The sequence below is a fragment of the Myxine glutinosa genome, chromosome 8 (genome assembly GCF_964187855.1).
Source record: "Myxine glutinosa chromosome 8, kmMyxGlut1.1, whole genome shotgun sequence".
NCBI classification, from domain to species: Eukaryota; Metazoa; Chordata; class Myxini; order Myxiniformes; family Myxinidae; genus Myxine; species Myxine glutinosa.
Genome location: NC_136268.1, coordinates 7,860,773 through 7,873,404, shown reverse-complemented (window position 1 = coordinate 7,873,404; position 12,632 = coordinate 7,860,773). Strand labels below are relative to the sequence as shown.

The following is a 12,632-nucleotide window of genomic DNA, read 5'->3' as shown; positions in this document are numbered from 1 at the left end:
ACCTTTTAGAATTACCCTTCAGAATTACCCTTCAGAATTATCCTTTTGAATTACCCTTTAGAATTACCCTTTTAGAATTACCCTTTAGAATTACCCTTTAGAATTACCTTTGAGAATTACCCTTCAGAATTACCCTTCAGAATTACCCTTTAGAATTACCCTTTAGAATTACCTTTTAGAATTACCCTTTAGAATTACCCTTTAGAATTACCCTTTAGAATTACCCTTTCGAATTACCTTTTAGAATTACCCTTTAGAATTACCCTTTAGAATTACCTTTGAGAATTACCCTTCAGAATTACCCTTCAGAATTACCCTTTAGAATTACCCTTTAGAATTACCTTTTAGAATTACCCTTTAGAATTACCCTTTAGAATTACCCTTTAGAATTACCCTTTAGAATTACCCTTTAGAATTACCCTTTAGAATTACCCTTTCGAATTACCTTTTAGAATTACCCTTTTAGAATTACCCTTTAGAATTACCCTTTTGAATTACCTTTTAGAATTGCCCTTCAGAATTACCCTTTAGAATTACCCTTTAGAATTACCCTTTAGAATTACCCTTTAGAATTACCCATTAGAATTACCCTTTTAGAATTACCCTTCAGAATTACCGTTCAGAATTACCCTTTAGAATTACCCTTTTAGAATTACCCTTTAGAATTACCTTTTAGAATTACCCTTTTAGAATTACCCTTTAGAATTACCCATTAGAATTACCCTTTAGAATTACCCTTTAGAATTACCCTTTTAGAATTACCCTTTTAGAATTACCCTTTTAGAATTACCCTTTAGAATTACCTTTTAGAATTACCCTTTTAGATTTACCCTTTAGAATTACCCTTTAGAATTACCCATTAGAATTACCCTTCAGAATTACCCTTCAGAATTACCCTTCAGAATTACCCTTTTAGAATTACCCTTCAGAATTACCCTTTTAGAATTACCCTTTAGAATTACCCTTTAGAATTACCCTTTAGAATTACCCTTTAGAATTACGCATTAGAATTACCCTTTTAGAATTACCCTTCAGAATTACCGTTCAGAATTACCCTTTAGAATTACCCTTTTAGAATTACCCTTTTAGAATTACCCTTTAGAATTACCCTTTAGAATTACCCTTTAGAATTACCCTTTAGAATTACCCTTTAGAATTACCCTTTAGAATTACCCTTTAGAATTACCCTTTAGAATTACCCTTTACAATTACCCTTTAGATTTACCCTTTGGAATTACCCTTTAGAATTACACTTTAGAATTATCCTTTACAATTACCCTTTAGAATTACACTTTAGAATTATCCTTTACAATTACCCTTTAGAATTATCCTTTAGAATTACCCATGAGAGTTACCTTTTAGAATTACCCTTTAGAATCACCCTTTAGAATTACACTTTAGAATTACCCTTTAGAATCACCCTTTAAAATTACACTTTAGAATTACACTTTAGAATTACCCTTTAGAATTACACTTTAGAATTACACTTTAGAATTACCCTTTAGAATTACCCTTTTAGAATTACCCTTTAGAATTACCCTTTAGAATTACCCTTTAGAATTACACTTTAGAATTACCCTTTAGATTTACCCTTTGGAATTACCCTTTAGAATTACACTTTAGAATTATCCTTTACAATTACCCTTTAGAATTACACTTTAGAATTATCCTTTACAATTACCCTTTAGAATTATCCTTTAGAATTACCCATGAGAGTTACCTTTTAGAATTACCCTTCAGAATTACCCTTTTAGAATTACCCTTTTAGAATTACCCTTTAGAATTACCCTTTAGAATTACCCTTTTAGAATTACCCTTTAGAATTACCCTTTTAGAATTACCCTTTTAGAATTACCCTTTAGAATTACCCTTTAGAATTACCCTTTAGAATTACCCTTTAGAATTACCCTTTTAGAATTACCCTTTAGAATTACCCTTTAGAATTACCCTTTAGAATTACCCTTTAGAATTACCCTTTAGAATTACCCTTTAGAATTACCCTTTACAATTACCCTTTAGATTTACCCTTTGGAATCACCCTTTAGAATCACCCTTTAGAATTACACTTTAGAATCACCCTTTAGAATTACACTTTAGAATCACCCTTTAGAATTACACTTTAGAATCACCCTTTAAAATTACACTTTAGAATTACACTTTAGAATTACCCTTTAGAATCACCCTTTAGAATCACCCTTTAGAATCACCCTTTAGAATCACCCTTTAGAATTACACTTTAGAATCACCCTTTAAGATTACACTTTAGAATTACACTTTAGAATTACCCTTTAGAATCACCCTTTAGAATCACCCTTTAGAATCACCCTTTAGAATTACACTTTAGAATCACCCTTTAGAATTACACTTTAGAATTATCCTTTACAATCACCCTTTAGAATTACACTTTAGAATTATCCTTTACAATTACCCTTTAGAATTATCCTTTAGAATTACCCATGAGAGTTACCTTTTAGAATTACCCTTTTAGAATTACCCTTTAGAATTACCCTTTTAGAATTACCCTTTAGAATTACCCTTTTAGAATTACCGTTCAGAATTACCCTTTAGAATTATCCTTTAGAATTACCCATGAGAGTTACCTTTTAGAATTACCCTTTTAGAATTACCCTTTAGAATTACCCTTTTAGAATTACCCTTTAGAATTATCCTTTACAATTACCCTTTAGAATTATCCTTTAGAATTACCCATGAGAGTTACCTTTTAGAATTACCCTTTTAGAATTACCCTTTAGAATTACCCTTTTAGAATTACCCTTTAGAATTACCCTTTAGAATTACCGTTCAGAATTACCCTTTAGAATTACCCTTTTAGAATTACCCTTTAGAATTACCCTTCAGAATTACCTTTTAGAATTACCCTTTAGAATTACCCTTTAGAATTACCCTTCAGAATTACCCTTTTAGAATTACCCTTTTAGAATTACCCTTTAGAATTACCCTTTAGAATTACCCTTTAGAATTACCTTTTAGAATTACCCTTTAGAATTACCCTTTAGAATTACCCTTCAGAATTACCCTTTTAGAATTACCCTTTTAGAATTACCCTTTAGAATTACCCTTTAGAATTACCTTTTAGAATTACCCTTTAGAATTACCCTTTTAGAATTACCCTTTTAGAATTACCCTTTAGAATTACCCTTTAGAATTACCCTTTTAGAATTACCCTTTAGAATTACCCTTTAGAATTACCCTTTAGAATTACCCTTTAGAATTACCCTTTAGAATTACCCTTTCGAATTACCCTTTAGAATTACCCTTTAGAATCACCCTTTAGAATCACCCTTTAGAATTACACTTTAGAATTACCCTTTAGAATCACCCTTTAAAATTACACTTTAGAATTACACTTTAGAATTACCCTTTAGAATTACCTTTTAGAATTACCCTTTTAGAATTACCCTTTAGAATTACCCTTTTAGAATTACCCTTTTAGAATTACCCTTTAGAATTACCCTTTTAGAATTACCCTTTTAGAATTACCCTTTTAGAATTACCCTTTTAGAATTACCCTTTAGAATTACCCTTTAGAATTACCCTTTAGAATTACCCTTTTAGAATTACCCTTTTAGAATTACCCTTTAGAATTACCCTTTAGAATTACCCTTTAGAATTACCTTTTAGAATTACCCTTTAGAATTACCCTTTAGAATTACCCTTCAGAATTACCCTTTTAGAATTACCCTTTTAGAATTACCCTTTAGAATTACCCTTTAGAATTACCTTTTAGAATTACCCTTTAGAATTACCCTTTTAGAATTACCCTTTTAGAATTACCCTTTAGAATTACCCTTTAGAATTACCCTTTTAGAATTACCCTTTAGAATTACCCTTTAGAATTACCCTTTAGAATTACCCTTTAGAATTACCCTTTAGAATTACCCTTTAGAATTACCCTTTAGAATTACCCTTTAGAATCACCCTTTAGAATCACCCTTTAGAATTACACTTTAGAATTACCCTTTAGAATCACCCTTTAAAATTACACTTTAGAATTACACTTTAGAATTACCCTTTAGAATTACCTTTTAGAATTACCCTTTTAGAATTACCCTTTAGAATTACCCTTTTAGAATTACCCTTTTAGAATTACCCTTTAGAATTACCCTTTTAGAATTACCCTTTTAGAATTACCCTTTTAGAATTACCCTTTTAGAATCACCCTTCAGAATTACCCTTTTAGAATTACCCTTTTAGAATTACCCTTTAGAATTACCCTTTAGAATTACCTTTTAGAATTACCCTTTAGAATTACCCTTTTAGAATTACCCTTTTAGAATTATCCTTTACAATTACCCTTTAGAATTATCCTTTAGAATTACCCATGAGAGTTACCTTTTAGAATTACCCTTCAGAATTACCCTTTTAGAATTACCCTTTTAGAATTACCCTTTAGAATTACCCTTTAGAATTACCTTTTAGAATTACCCTTTAGAATTACCCTTTTAGAATTACCCTTTTAGAATTACCCTTTAGAATTACCCTTTTAGAATTACCCTTCAGAATTACCCTTCAGAATTACCCTTTAGAATTACCCTTTAGAATTACCTTTTAGAATTACCCTTTAGAATTACCCTTTAGAATTACCCTTTAGAATTACCCTTTAGAATTACCCTTTAGAATTACCCTTTAGAATTACCCTTTAGAATTACCCTTTTTGAATTACCCTTTAGAATTACCCATTAGAATTACCCTTTTAGAATTACCCTTCAGAATTACCGTTCAGAATTACCCTTTAGAATTACCCTTTTAGAATTACCCTTTAGAATTACCTTTTAGAATTACCCTTTAGAATTACCTTTTCGAATTACCCTTTAGAATTACCCTTTAGAATTACCCTTTAGAATTACCCTTTAGAATTACCCTTTAGAATTACCCTTTAGAATTACCCTTTAGAATTACCCTTTTTGAATTACCCTTTAGAATTACCCATTAGAATTACCCTTTTAGAATTACCCTTCAGAATTACCGTTCAGAATTACCCTTTAGAATTACCCTTTTAGAATTACCCTTTAGAATTACCTTTTAGAATTACCCATTAGAATTACCCTTTAGAATTACCCTTTTAGAATTACCCTTTAGAATTACCCTTTAGAATTACCCTTTAGAATTACCCTTTAGAATTACCAATTAGAATTACCCATTAGAATTACCCTTTAGAATTACCCTTTTAGAATTACCCTTTAGAATTACCCTTTAGAATTACCCATTAGAATTACCCTTTAGAATTACCAATTAGAATTACCAATTAGAATTACCCTTTTAGAATTACCCTTTTAGAATTACCCTTTAGAATTACCCTTTAGAATTACCCTTTAGAATTACCCTTTAGAATTACCCTTTTGAATTACCCTTTAGAATTACCCTTTAGAATTACCCTTTTAGAATTACCCTTTTAGAATTACCCTTTAGAATTAACCTTTAGAATTACCTTTTAGAATTACCCTTCAGAATTACCCTTCAGAATTACCCTTTAGAATTACCCTTTAGAATTACCTTTTAGAATTACCCTTTAGAATTACCCTTTAGAATTACCCTTTAGAATTACCCTTTAGAATTACCCTTTAGAATTACCCTTTAGAATTACCCTTTAGAATTACCCTTTAGAATTACCCTTTTTGAATTACCCTTTAGAATTACCCATTAGAATTACCCTTTTAGAATTACCGTTCAGAATTACCCTTTAGAATTACCCTTTTAGAATTACCCTTTAGAATTACCCTTTAGAATTACCCTTTAGAATTACCCTTTAGAATTACCCTTTAGAATTACCCTTTAGAATTACCCTTTAGAATTACCCTTTTAGAATTACCCTTTAGAATTACCCTTTAGAATTACCCTTTAGAATTACCCTTTAGAATTACCCATGAGAGTTACCTTTTAGAATTACCCTTCAGAATTACCCTTTTAGAATTACCCTTTTAGAATTACCCTTCAGAATTACCGTTCAGAATTACCCTTTAGAATTACCCTTTTAGAATTACCCTTTAGAATTACCTTTTAGAATTACCTTTTAGAATTACCTTTTAGAATTACCCTTTAGAATTACCCTTTAGAATTACCCTTTAGAATTACCCTTTAGAATTACCCTTTAGAATTACCCTTTAGAATTACCCTTTAGAATTACCCTTTAGAATTACCCTTTTTGAATTACCCTTTAGAATTACCCTTTTTGAATTACCCTTTAGAATTACCCATTAGAATTACCCTTTTAGAATTACCCTTCAGAATTACCGTTCAGAATTACCCTTTAGAATTACCCTTTTAGAATTACCCTTTAGAATTACCTTTTAGAATTACCCATTAGAATTACCCTTTAGAATTACCCTTTTAGAATTACCCTTTAGAATTACCCTTTAGAATTACCCTTTAGAATTACCCTTTAGAATTACCAATTAGAATTACCCATTAGAATTACCCTTTAGAATTACCCTTTTAGAATTACCCTTTAGAATTACCCTTTAGAATTACCCATTAGAATTACCCTTTAGAATTACCAATTAGAATTACCAATTAGAATTACCCTTTAGAATTACCCTTTAGAATTACCCTTCAGAATTACCGTTCAGAATTACCCTTTAGAATTACCCTTTTAGAATTACCCTTTAGAATTACCTTTTAGAATTACCCATTAGAATTACCCTTTAGAATTACCCTTTTAGAATTACCCTTTAGAATTACCCTTTAGAATTACCCTTTAGAATTACCCTTTAGAATTACCAATTAGAATTACCCATTAGAATTACCCTTTAGAATTACCCTTTTAGAATTACCCTTTAGAATTACCCTTTAAAATTACCCATTAGAATTACCCTTTAGAATTACCAATTAGAATTACCAATTAGAATTACCCTTTAGAATTACCCTTTAGAATTACCTTTTAGAATTACCCATTAGAATTACCCTTTAGAATTACCCTTTTAGAATTACCCTTTAGAATTACCCTTTAGAATTACCCTTTAGAATTACCCTTTATAATTACCAATTAGAATTACCCATTAGAATTACCCTTTAGAATTACCCTTTAGAATTACCCTTTTAGAATTACCCTTTAGAATTACCCTTTTAGAATTACCCTTTAGAATTACCAATTAGAATTACCAATTAGAATTACCCTTTAGAATTACCAATTAGAATTACCCTTTAGAATTACCCTTTAGAATTACCCTTTAGAATTACCCTTTTAGAATTACCCTTTAGAATTACCCTTTTAGAATTACCCTTTAGAATTACCAATTAGAATTACCAATTAGAATTACCCTTTAGAATTACCCTTTAGAATTACCCTTTAGAATTCCCCTTTAGAATTAAGCACGGTTGGGATTAGAAAGGTCCTTCTTCTTCATTCTTGACGGGTGGACGGACATAGCCAAATATTGAAGCAGCTGCACCGCCTAAAAATTATCGTTGCAGGATCTGGATTCGGATCTTCACCAAGATCTAATCAATTCATCCTTGTCACACACCCGATCTGTACACTAAGTTTTGTCCGAATCTGTGCACAACGTTTTGAGATATCGTGCTCACAAACAGACAAACAGTGGTGGCAGATAGGAAGAGTGAGGAAGGCAGGGTGAGTTTGGAATGCAGAGGAGAGCAGGGTGAGTTAGGAAGGGGGAGGAGAGCAGGGTGAGTTAGGAAGGGTGAGGGGTGGGTTAGGAAGGGTGAGGGGTGGGTTAGGAAGGGTAAGGGGTGGGTTCGGAAGGGTGTGGGGTGGGTTAGGAAGGGAGAGGGGTGGGTTAGGAAGGGAGAGGGGTGGGTTAGGAAGGGTGAGGGGTGGGTTAGGAAGGGTGTGGGGTGGGTTAGGAAGTGTGAGGAAAGCGGGGTGAGTTAGGACGGGTGAGGGGTGGGTTAGGAAGGGTAAGGGGTGGGTTAGGAAGGGTGAGGGGTGGGTTCGGAAGGGTGTGGGGTGGGTTAGGAAGGGTAAGGAGAGCAGGGTGGGTTAGGAAGGGTGAGGGGTGGGTTAGGAAGGGTGAGGGGTGGGTTAGGAAGTGTGAGGAAAGCGGGGTGAGTTAGGAAGGGTGAGGGGTGGGTTAGGAAGTGTGAGGAAAGCGGGGTGAGTTAGGAAGGGAGAGGGGTGGGTTAGGAAGGGTGAGGAAAGTGGGGTGAGTTAGGAAGGGAGAAGGGTGGGTTAGGAAGTGTGAGGAAAGCGGGGTGAGTTAGGAAGGGAGAGGGGTGGGTTAGGAAGTGTGAGGAAAGCGGGGTGAGTTAGGAAGGGAGAGGGGTGGGTTAGGAAGTGTGAGGAAAGCGGGGTGAGTTAGGAAGGGAGAGGGGTGGGTTAGGAAGTGTGAGGAAAGCGGGGTGAGTTAGGAAGGGAGAGGGGTGGGTTAGGAAGGGTGAGGGGTGGGTTAGGAAGGGTGAGGGGTGGGTTAGGAAGTGTGAGGAAAGCGGGGTGAGTTAGGAAGGGAGAGGGGTGGGTTAGGAAGTGTGAGGAAAGTGGGGTGAGTTAGGAAGGGAGAGGGGTGGGTTAGGAAGTGTGAGGAAAGCGGGGTGAGTTAGGAAGGGAGAGGGGTGGGTTAGGAAGTGTGAGGAAAGTGGGGTGAGTTAGGAAGGGAGAGGGGTGGGTTAGGAAGTGTGAGGAAAGCGGGGTGAGTTAGGAAGGGAGAGGGGTGGGTTAGGAAGTGTGAGGAAAGCGGGGTGAGTTAGGAAGGGAGAGGGGTGGGTTAGGAAGTGTGAGGAAAGCGGGGTGAGTTAGGAAGGGAGAGGGTGGGTTAGGAAGAGTGAGGAGAGCAGAGAGTGAGGATGTACCACAAAAGGCGGTGTAAATATTGTGAAGGAAGGATACAGGTAGGTACGTTTTACACGACAGTACTACACTGCACAACATTTACCTTGTCCCTGTAGGTAATGGAAACTCTCTGTATTCCTAGTGGAAGGTTAATTAACAGGGAGTCCTTTGGTTCTGAATCAGTGACTTAGTATTCCTTTTTATTTACTTCATCCTTTATTCTACACCTCATTTGGTTGTCCTCTTCCAATTTCGTGTTTCTTTTCTTTTTTATTCCTTATTTCTCTATCTACAAAAGGGGGGTTTCATGGATATTGGGGTACCATGGAAACAGCTGGACACAACCAGCAAGTGGATAACGAATGAGAAAGAAAGAGAGAGGGAGAAAGAGAGAGGGAGAAAGAGAGAGGGAGAAAGAGAGAGGGAGAAAGAGAGAGGGAGAAAGAGAGAGGGAGAAAGCGAGAGGGAGAAAGAGAGAGGGAGAAAGAGAGAGGGAGAAAGAGAGAGGGAGAAAGAGAGAGGGAGAAAGAGAGAGGGAGAGAGAGAGAGGGAGAGAGAGAGAGGGAGAGAGAGAGAGGTAGAAAGCGAGAGGGAGAAAGAGAGAGGGAGAAAGAGAGAGGGAGAAAGAGAGAGGGAGAAAGGGAGAAAGAGAGAGGGAGAAAGAGAGAGGGAGAAAGAGAGAGGGAGAAAGAGAGAGGGAGAAAGAGAGAGGGAGAAAGAGAGAGGGAGAAAAAAAGAGGGAGAAAGAGAGAGTGAGAGAGAGAGAATGAGAGAGAAAGATGGAGGGAGAGAGGGAGAGAGAAAGAGAGGGAGAAAGAGAGAGGGAGAGAGAGAGAGGGAGAGAGAGAGAGGGAGAGAGAGAGAGGGAGAGAGAGAGAGGGAGAGAGAGAGAGAGAGGGAGAGAGAAAGAGAGGGAGAAAGAGAGAGGGAGAAAGAGAGAGGGAGAAAGAGAGAGGGAGAGAGAGAGAGGGAGAGAGAGAGAGGGAGAGAGAGAGAGGGAGAGAGAGAGAGGTAGAAAGCGAGAGGGAGAAAGAGAGAGGGAGAAAGCGAGAGGGAGAAAGAGAGAGGGAGAAAGAGAGAGGGAGAAAGAGAGAGGGAGAAAGAGAGAGGGAGATAGAGAGAGGGAGAGAGAGAGAGGGAGATAGAGAGAGGGAGAGAGAGAGAGGGAGAGAGAGAGAGGGAGAGAGAGAGAGGGAGAGAGAGAGAGGGAGAGAGAGAGAGGGAGAGAGAGAGAGGGAGAGAGAGGGAGAGAGAGAGAGGGAGAGAGAGAGGGAGAAAGAGAAAGAGAGAGGGAGAAAGAGAGTGAGGGAGAGAGGGAAAAAGGGAAAGAGGGAAAGAGGGAAAGAGGGAGAGAGGGAGAGAGGGAGAGAGGGAGAGAGGGAGAGAGGGAGAGAGGGAGAGACAGACAGAGAGAGAGAGAGATATAGATAGATATTGAGATTGAAGAACGTTTCAGCATTCGAGGATGCAAATGTACGACTGGTTCGGCCTGTTTAACATCCTCATCTAACCAAGGCTTATGATGCTCAGACAGCAGGTCCGAATTCCAATTTATGGACCGGATATGTATATGCATTGTCTATTGCTCTTCTTCTTTAACCGACCACTATTAACCCACATTTTTTGTGGGCTCGCCTGGGGTAAGCTAGGCCCGAGTCTTCATGAACCGTCTGGCAAGGCCTGACTTTCGACTGCTGAGGGCAGGAATTTGGTTATGGTACCGGTTTTACATCGCCTACTCTTCACAAAGGACACCAAGGGATCTTTTACATCCACCCAGGAATGCTGGCAGATGGGACTTCTGCTTAACAGTGCAATGTCTACTAATATCCTTGTAATCCACATTAAAGTACGCTGATATTTTTTTTTACCTGCCCCACCGAAGGTGGACAGATCTTATCTTTTCACCCCTGTCTGTCTGTTTGTTTGTGAGCACAATATCTCAAAAAGTTACGGACAGATTCAGACAAAACTTGGTGGAAAGGTTGCATGTGTAACAAGAAAGAGCATTCAGAGATTGCAGACCCTCGCCAGGACGTATTTTCAGTGTTTTTTAAAGGCTTTTGTTTTAAAACAAATATGGCGGCCGAACCACGTGACCAATGACGTTATCGTTATTTATTTTTCTCCACTAATTTATCCCTAGATGATGCTCAATAAATTTCATCTTGATAGGATGAAGTTTTGTACTTGTCGAATCATGACGTCATAATGGAGGCACCTATGACATCATCATTAACAAAATTTATTTCCCATGGAGAGTTCTTTACAATGAGCCACGTCTCAATTTTATCTATGCAGCGTTTTCGGAGATATAGAGGTGCCAAGTTTTTCGATTTTCCCAAGATGGCGGCCATACCACGTGATCTATGACGTCATAATTATTATTAAAAATTCTACAGGTGGAGTTGCACCTATGGTGAAAATTCCTGTCAATCAGACCAACGGTTGCAGACAAAATAATATTTATTCTGTGCGGACAAACAAACAGACAAACAGACAGACAAATGAAAAATCGGTCAGAGACCGAGGACTTGCCAGAATGTACTTTTTATCTGCCATTTTGGACAAATATGGCGGACGAACCACGTGACCGATGACGTCATCATTATTTGTTTTCTAAACTAATTTATTCCTTGATGATGCTCAATAAATTTCATCTTGATCGGACGAAGTTTTGTACTTGTCGAATTATGACGTCATAATGGAGGCACCTATGACATCATCATTAACATATTTTATTCCCCATGGAGAGTTCTTTACAATGAGCCATGTCTCAATTTTTCTATTCAGCACTTTCGGAGATATAGAGGTGCAAAGTTTTTCGGTATTTCCAAGATGGCGGCCGAACCACGTGACCGATGACGTCATCAATTGGGCACAGTCTATTCCAGGGCAAGACAAATATATGAGTAAAGTTTGGTGATTCTACGTGCAACGGTGTAGACGTAGTGCTGCGCACAGGCAAACAGACAGACAGACAGACAGACAGACAGACAAACCAACCGATCAACATTTTCCGGCAAGTAACAAATAAACAAACAAACGGACTCAAATGCAATACCCTCTCCTCTGGTGAAGGTAACAAGGATGAATTGATTCGATTTTGGTGAAGATCCAGATGCAGAAACGAGAATGTTTTTTTAATCTGGAAGTGATTCTTCATAATTTAGAGATAGGACCAAATGGATAAATAGAACAATATTTAAAAACGTTTTTGACGGATTATGACAAAACAGGGTGGATGAGTTGGAGAAGTGACAAAAACAGGCCGATTGGATCTTGTTAAGTTCCGGATGCAGATTTGGCCCATCAATGGATACAAGACATAAACCGTTCAGTCTGGTGGAGGTATACGCTCTACCTCGTGCCATTCTAGTTATACATGGATCTAGACTAGCGGAGGAGCTAAACGGTAAAGGGCAACAGGTTTTCAAACGACCAAAGGGTATGAGGATGGGCATGCACAAGGAGGAAAGGAGGAAGCGCACAAAAACGAGTACCAATGGCCCCGGAGACTATAACATCATGGTAAAGAATCATCGTGTGTCGAAGAGATTGCGGATGCGTATGAGGAAGTGATGGGCAGAACATTTGTAAGACGGAAGTGATGAGGACGAGACAATTGGCACAGGAATGCGATTCTCCAATCGGGCGAAAAAGAGGACGAATGAATGCATGCAGGTGGGCAACCAGGTTGGATTTTTGGGAGGGTGAACTACTCGGCTACTAGTAGTTCATGTGGCAAAATGTGGCTACTGTTAGCCCCAACTATTAGGATAGTCGAAAAAGCAAGACAACATTGGTATCTTATGAGCGAAGAAGATAAATAAAACAATAAACCTGAAACTTGTGATTGATCAAAACAAGCATTTCGCCAAAATCA

General features: G+C 37.4%; 1 protein-coding gene across 2 annotated transcripts in view; it reads right to left on the bottom strand.

Annotated features, from left to right (window-relative positions):
* Positions 1-12,632, bottom strand: part of LOC137432237 (anoctamin-4) — a 323,734-nt gene that overhangs the window by 206,118 nt on the left and 104,984 nt on the right. The gene's annotated exons all lie outside the window — the stretch shown is intronic.